This window comes from Triticum aestivum, chromosome 7D, assembly GCF_018294505.1.
Source record: "Triticum aestivum cultivar Chinese Spring chromosome 7D, IWGSC CS RefSeq v2.1, whole genome shotgun sequence".
Taxonomy (NCBI): Eukaryota; Viridiplantae; Streptophyta; class Magnoliopsida; order Poales; family Poaceae; genus Triticum; species Triticum aestivum.
The window spans coordinates 75492391-75499656 of NC_057814.1; positions in this window are offsets into that span (position 1 = coordinate 75492391).

Consider the following 7266-nt stretch of genomic DNA (forward strand, 5'->3'; position numbering starts at 1 on the left):
CCGTCCCCCTCCACTCCATTCGCTCTGCCAAAGACGCCCTCCCCGCCGAGCCGATACGTCGGCACCGCGGTTCGTCGAGGGGACGCACGGCGATCCTCTTGCTCCCACAGTACGCTCTTGTAGACTGCCGTCCTCTAGCCGCACCGCCACCGCTGGCTACGTTCTTGTGGAGGCGCACAGTGGTCAGCGCCACCACTGCTGGCGACGTTCGTGTGGAGATGCACGACGGTCAGCTTCTCCCACGGTACGCGCATTCTAGACTGAGGCCCCGGTCATGTCGGTGTAGCGTTGAATGTTAGCTGATAGACGCTGTTAATCTCACTGTTTGCCGAAGTAGTTTACAGTCAATATGCTCTGCTTAAGAAGCTTCCTTGCCCTGTTCTGCACTCAATCTACTTAGCTGAGATGGCATGCCAAGGCCGATTAGTTGCTAAAATATCCTTCCATATATTTATTATGACGTAGATTGCCATGGTCTAGTAGCCAATCTGTTAGGTGAAATAACTCTACACCGTTTTATACTCGATCTTTGTTGCTGTGATGGCCTTCGATAGTTCGACGGCTGTGTGCTCGGCCTCATTGACTGCTGAAACAGCCTGCCATAATTTAGCACTCAAATATGTTTGCTGAATTAGCTTTACATATATTTCGTTACCTAGATCTGCTCGTCCAAATATCTTGCCATAGCTTTAGACATCGACCTAGGTATTTTTTTCTGGACCTAAAAAAAATCATATATGTTTTTCCTGTAATATCTAGTAGAAGAACTAATTTGTATGTCTAACAGATGGACAAGACTAGGATAACTTCTGCTCGAAGATTCTCCGCTACATATGTCGAGGGGGTTGAAAACTTCATGAACTTTATCAGAGCTGAGTACGGTGGTCCGAAATCAGATGTGCTCTGCCCGTGTAGCAGTTGTATGAATTCGGTTACAAGACCCCAGTCAACTGTGCAAAGTCATCTACACTTGTATGGGATGTCGGTCACATATACTAGGTGGGTTCATCATGGTGAAACTGTGAACATCAAAGTTATTGACTACGTGGAAGCAGCAGATCACCATCTTGATCTGCCTGATGCTCAGGTGGAAGAGGAGGAGGAGGTGGTGGTGGCGGAGCCAGTGAGTTTGACCAACATTGAAACAATGCTACGAAATGCTCGTGCATTCCGTGAACTTTCACCCGCAGAAGAAAAATAGTGGGCCCGCATGTTGGAACAATGCAACGTGGTTGTCACCTGTAACAGCCCCAAAATTGGGTTGACAATTTTGTGCTGTTATTCCTTCCTGGCACTCATTTTTCAAAACTTTCTCCTGAGTTTGCTGGATGACTCTGAGAAATTTTGTCATTCCCAACCTTTCAAAACCTTGCTCATGGATTTGTCAGAGGGCAAGATCTCTTTTGCATCATCTCAAATCCATCTCAAACCCTAATTCCAATTTTTGGAATTTGAATGTGCCCTTTGTGATTACAAAGGAGCCATCATTTTGATTGATCTGTTGATCATCCCATCTGTTCCAAGAGACCCTCCTATCTTCCTAAACCTTGGATATGCTAAAATATTGCCAAGTCTCATGCAATATTTTTGAATTATGATTTATTCCTTTTCTTGCCTTTCTGAGGAATAAAATCCAAAGGCATATCTAGTCCTCTCCTAAATTCATGAGAATTGGTGGAGTTGATATTTATGTCTAATCCAAGCTCTGGCAAAGATATTGGCCATAATTAAATATGGAAAATTGCCTTTTCCTATTTAATACCAATATTGCATTTCTTCCACTTTCCAAAGGAACTACTATTTTTATAGCAGGGAAAATTCCCACATAAATTGTGGAGCTTTTCCTTGCTATATAACCACTAGTTCCATTCTTATCTCATGTCCCGCAGTTCAAAAATTTGGCACATGATCCAATGCAAGTTTTTTCCTTCTTTGAAATTTTGCAAAGGAAGTGCTTTATTCCTAATTCCCTTTGAGCTTCAAATTGGCAGGGTGATTAGTCTTGATATACCACCCATGGATACCAAAGATGAGCTAAATCCATTCACCCTAGCTCCCTGTGCAATTTTTCAAAGTTTCTCATCAAATTGTAACTTTGTGAAGGAAGTACCTTCATAGAGTTTCCAAATGGGATGAAACTTTTCCATCCTCTCAAGTATCTCGAATCATTAGCCTCCACCCAAATCCAGCTTATTTCATTGAGCTATGTGAGCACAGGAGCAATTCTTGTTTTCTGTCCAAATTTACAGTTTGTGAAGCAAGTATATTTTATCTTGCTCCATTATGGCTGAAATTAATTCCCAAGCCTTCTCCTATCCATAAAACACACCTACCCAAGATATTGGCTCATTTCATGTAGCCAATATTTTCCTAGAATTTTCTCAAGTTTCTGGTCAAAAGTGATGCTTGTGAAGCAAGTATGAATTTGGCAAGTCCATTTGGTATGATCTTTTTGCAGCATCAACATATGACCAAATCATGAGGAATTGCCAAGTGGGAGCCAAATCCAACACTCCTAGTGAGTGTTTCTTCCTCTTTTGTTTTTTGTACCAGATTTGGCAGTTGCACTGCAACTATGCTAAATACTTGTCCTAATGATCTCAAACTTCCCAGGACCGTAGTCCTTGCTACCCTAAACCTCCTAGACATCAATTTTGCCACTTACCCTCTCTGGTATAATCACCAAGATGTGGCCAAGTTTGCAACAACAAACTTGTCGAGCTCGTTCCCCTCTGCTCCCTACACCTTTGCTCGTGCCATCACCTCCGTCTTAATGCGCTTTGGAAGGAATATGCTGTAGACATCATTTGGCACCAAGTAGACTACCAGAGCATGCATTGTCGGTGGTGACCACGGGAAGTGCCAGCCAAATCGGTGGTCTGCGCACTGTTGGCCACAGTGGCGCCGCTCCATCCGGTTCTGGCTCGTGCAAGCTTGTCAAACAGCTCAGTCTCATCGTCTCCGTGCGTCTTGGCCCGTTTACCCCTTCGTTTGCTTCCTCCACGAGCCGCCACGGTCGCCAAACCGTCCCTGTCCGTGAGCTCGTCGTCGTTTCCTCGCTCATGTCCGTTTCCCCCTCTTGTCCTCGAGCTCTGCTCGACTCCGTGACCTCCTGCGCGTCGTCCGCATCCCCCTCGTCGCGTCCCATTGCTTCCCGTGGCCTTTGGTTGCGCATGCGCGTCGCTGGCGCGCGGACACGTAGCCGTGCCGCGTGTCGCCTCGCCCCTCCTTCCCGAGCTCTCCCCGCGGCTATTTAAGCACGCTCCCGAGCCCCCTCGTAGTCCACAGCCCTCCCCAAACACTCGCAGCTCTCCCTCTCGCCTCGGAGCTCCCCATCCCCTCCAATGGCCGAAGGCCGCCGCCCAAGTCCCCCTCGAACAGTCCATGCTTGAAGCCCCCCTCCCTTTCTTCCTCGTGCGCGACATCCCCAGGAGCTCACGAAGCCGCCGTCGTCCGCTCTGTCGGGAAGCTCTGCTGGCGCCACCTCTCCCATGTCGAGCTCCGGCCGGGTCTCCCGAGCCGCGGCACCGGCGCTGCAGGTCGCCCCGAGCCACCCTGCTGCTACCTACGGGCGCGTCATGTAGTGGTGGAGCTCCCGCGCGCATCGCCCGGCCCTCCCGTGCCACCAGTCGCCGGCTCCGACGAGAGCCGCGGCGCTCCTCTGCCTCGGCTTCGCGATGGAGAAGAAGGACCAGGCGGGGGAGAGAGAAGATGCCGTGGGCCCCATGCGTCAGCCTCCGAGGCGCTGACCCGGGCGGGCCCGTTGACCTGTTAAGTGAAAGCGTATTTCGGAAATACGCCTTCAGCCCGGCCCCGCCTGTGCCACGTGGATAAGCGAAGGCGTATTCAGTGTAATACGTCTCCCCCACACGGAAGAGTATTCCACCAAAAGGCGCGTTCAGTTTTTCCTCCAGGGGCCTGTTTGCTGAAAAAATTTCACCGATAGGTCCCTGAACTTCAACCCTTCGTATCTTTTCAACCGTAGCTCCAAATTAGGTGATTCCAACGCCCATGTCTTCGTCTCGTCGAACTCTTTCCGTTGGTATCATTTTCATTATGGTCTGACATATTAAAAATGACCACTTTACCCTTGCCGTAAATAGCCCCCTTCGAGAGAGAACTGTTTTCGGCAAATCTTTCCGTGATCGTTCCGCACTTTTTTTTCGAGAGTAATCATCGATCCCCAGGCAAGCCAACGTCTTATCATGAGCCCCGAACTTGCATGTTGACTTTGCTTGTACCTCGCCTGTGTGCTTAGTTGCAGTAGTTTCTTGTCTGTTTCGTCTGCTATTATTTCAGTCGTGCTAAATAGTTTTGTTATCTGTCTTGCATGCTTGAGTTTTCATTAAATAAGTTGCCATGCTAGTTTAATGTTGTTACTGATAATATCAGGTCTCCGTTTAGTTTCATATTAGTAGTATCGATGTTATGATAGTTCTGTTGCACTGCTAAGTTTACTAGTACTTAGTATTGCCATGTTTCGCATGATATCTCAGTCATTTGAAATGCTTGGTGTTTTGTTACTGCATCGGTATGCTGCATGTTAGATGTTGCATTCATGTTAATAATGTTGCATGATAATTGATGATGGAGAAGTTAATAATATGACTTAATAACAAACCTCCTCCGTCATCACTGGGATATCATAGTGCCACTCAAATCGAGATTTCACCAGTGCAACCACGCTTACCGAATGGGAAGGTCCTAGCTGGGTGTATGCCTTGTGTGCCCGGGTTTGGTTTTGAGCTCATGTCCCCGTTCGGGACCGTTTTGCCACGACGGTGGCCGTTGGTACCTTTGGTAGGTACGGGGTCACCCAGGACTGAACCCATAAGGGTTGTTGGTCGGAGTGGCCGGAAAGTGTCATAGCAGTAGCTCGGTTTTGTCGGAATGCCGGGTCCGTACGTATGGGAGTGCGAGGCCAGGGTTCCGTAGTGTGGGTAAAGTGCGCTACCTCTGCACAGTTTTTTTGATCTATCGATAGCCGCGTCCTCGGTCATGGGCAAAAGTTCGTAGTAGGTCACACTATCAGGTCTTGGTCGATATGGGGGATAAATCTGCTAATAACTTGTGTGATAATTAAAATGTGATAAATCATGTGATGACTTGGACTACGAGGTAGTCGTGAGTAATCACGATGATGAGTTGGTATGATCATCGAGACGAGGTCTCGGTGAGTGTTGAACCAAGTATGGTTCCATTGGTAATCCAGGTATGATCATCGTTTGGTTGCGAGGCAACCCCCTGGTAAGAGAGTCCGAGGGACCCGGTGCACAAATTTATTTGCATTGCATGAGTAATATGTTGTTATTTGCATGGTAGAACATGAGATGATTGCATAGAGTTAACATGTTATGTTTGCATTGGATATGACTGGTAGTTTACTTTTAGTATAGTTTCATGATGCCATGCCATGTTTTGACTGAACTTATGCCATGCTTTGATATGCCATGTTCTGATTGAAATGCCATGCTATATTTTGCTGTTGCCATGTTAGAAGTAAGTTTGATATGCCATTGCCATGCTAGTAGATGCCATGATGTTGTTTTCGATCCATTTCTCTAGTTAATATCTTGCCATGCTTAGTTTCTGCTATAAGGTAGGTTATTGCAGACGCTTGGTTCTTGCTTTGTCATCTGTTTGTTTGGATGCTATGTATTGGGTTGTCTTGCAAGTACATTCAATGTACTGACCTGGCATGTCATGCCAGTTTTGTAGGTCGTTTGCGTGTTCCGTCGTGCTAGGTCGTAACCTTGCCAGTCCTGTGAGTTGTGGAGCCCAGCCTAGATGAGATGCTGCCAAACCAAGACTTCCGCTGTCGTTTAAATAGCCTTAGGGCTATGCCAGATAATTGTATTCATCAATGATGTTATCATATACACATGTATTTGATGAATATTGTTGTACCTGGAATGTTGTATCATGGACCTGTCATGCGTCCGGTGTTATCCTGGGCTGACGTGCGAAGGCCCCCTGCTCCATGCGGATCGGGGTGCCACATCACCCCAGGAAATAAGCTGTTGGTATTCTCAGCTATGGTCACCTTTCTTCAGGTGAAGACATCTGAGCGGATGACCAACAAATCATTCGATGCGATGTTGGCTGCTTTCCGCAAATCTTTCCCAGATGCGTCTGAGCTGCCACACACCTACAGTAAAATGAAGAATAATTGTGTTCTGTTCCAGAAGGATTATGCCAACTTAAGTCAATGCCCGAAATGCAAATCATCAAGATGGAAAGATGGCGATGATGTGAAGAGGATTCCTCATAATGTTCTGAGACATTTTCCAATTATACCAAGATTGTAGAGGTTGTTTCATGATGCTGAAACAAGAGAGGATGTACTGTGGCATTCTAGGAACCAGGAGTACAGAGATCAGAATGTAATGAGCCATCCATCTCATGGTAGTGAGTGGAAAAGCTTCAATCATAAACCAAAAAAGTTTGCTGCTGACCCGAGAAACATTAGACTTGGCTTAGCTTCAGATGGATTTAACCCATTTGGCCACCAGAGCGCCACATGTAGCATGTGTCTAGTGCTTGTTATCCCTTACAACATGCCTCCAAATGTCTGCACCAAATACTCAAACTACATGATGGCCTTGCTCATCCGAGGTCCAAAAAGTCCTGGAATGGATTTTGATTTGTTCATGGACCCTCTTGTGGAGGAACTTAAATAGCTAGGGAGGGGTGTTCTCACTCGAGACCTATATAGCAGCCCACCAGCTGATTTCTTTCTGCGTGTTGTTATAATTTTGTGCATCCATGATTATCCGGCTTTGGACACTATGTCAGGGTGAATGACACATGGTTACAATGCATGGGTTAACTGTGACAGGAATCCGCTTTCATACACAATACTTAGCAAGATCTGTTACATTGGACACTGCCATTTCCTTGCCATGGACAAGCCGCATCCTAGAAAATACCGAAGACATGTGTTCAATGCAAAGCATGAAAACCGTGATGCGCCAAAGAGGCTCACCGCCGATGAGTTGCAAGTGGAATTAGAGAAGGTCAGGCATATTACACCAGGAAACCATCCTGGTAATGGTAGTGGGAAAAGGAAGCGTGGCAGGGCAGAAGAGAGATTATTTTTTACCCGTAGGTCCACTTTGTGGGACTTGGAGTATTGGAAAGATTTGGATCTGCGGCATAATCTTGATGTGATGCACATAGAGAAAAATATATGTGACAACATTAACGGCACACTTCTTAACATTGAAGGCAAGACGAAAGATACCTTAAAATCTAGGATTGATTTGA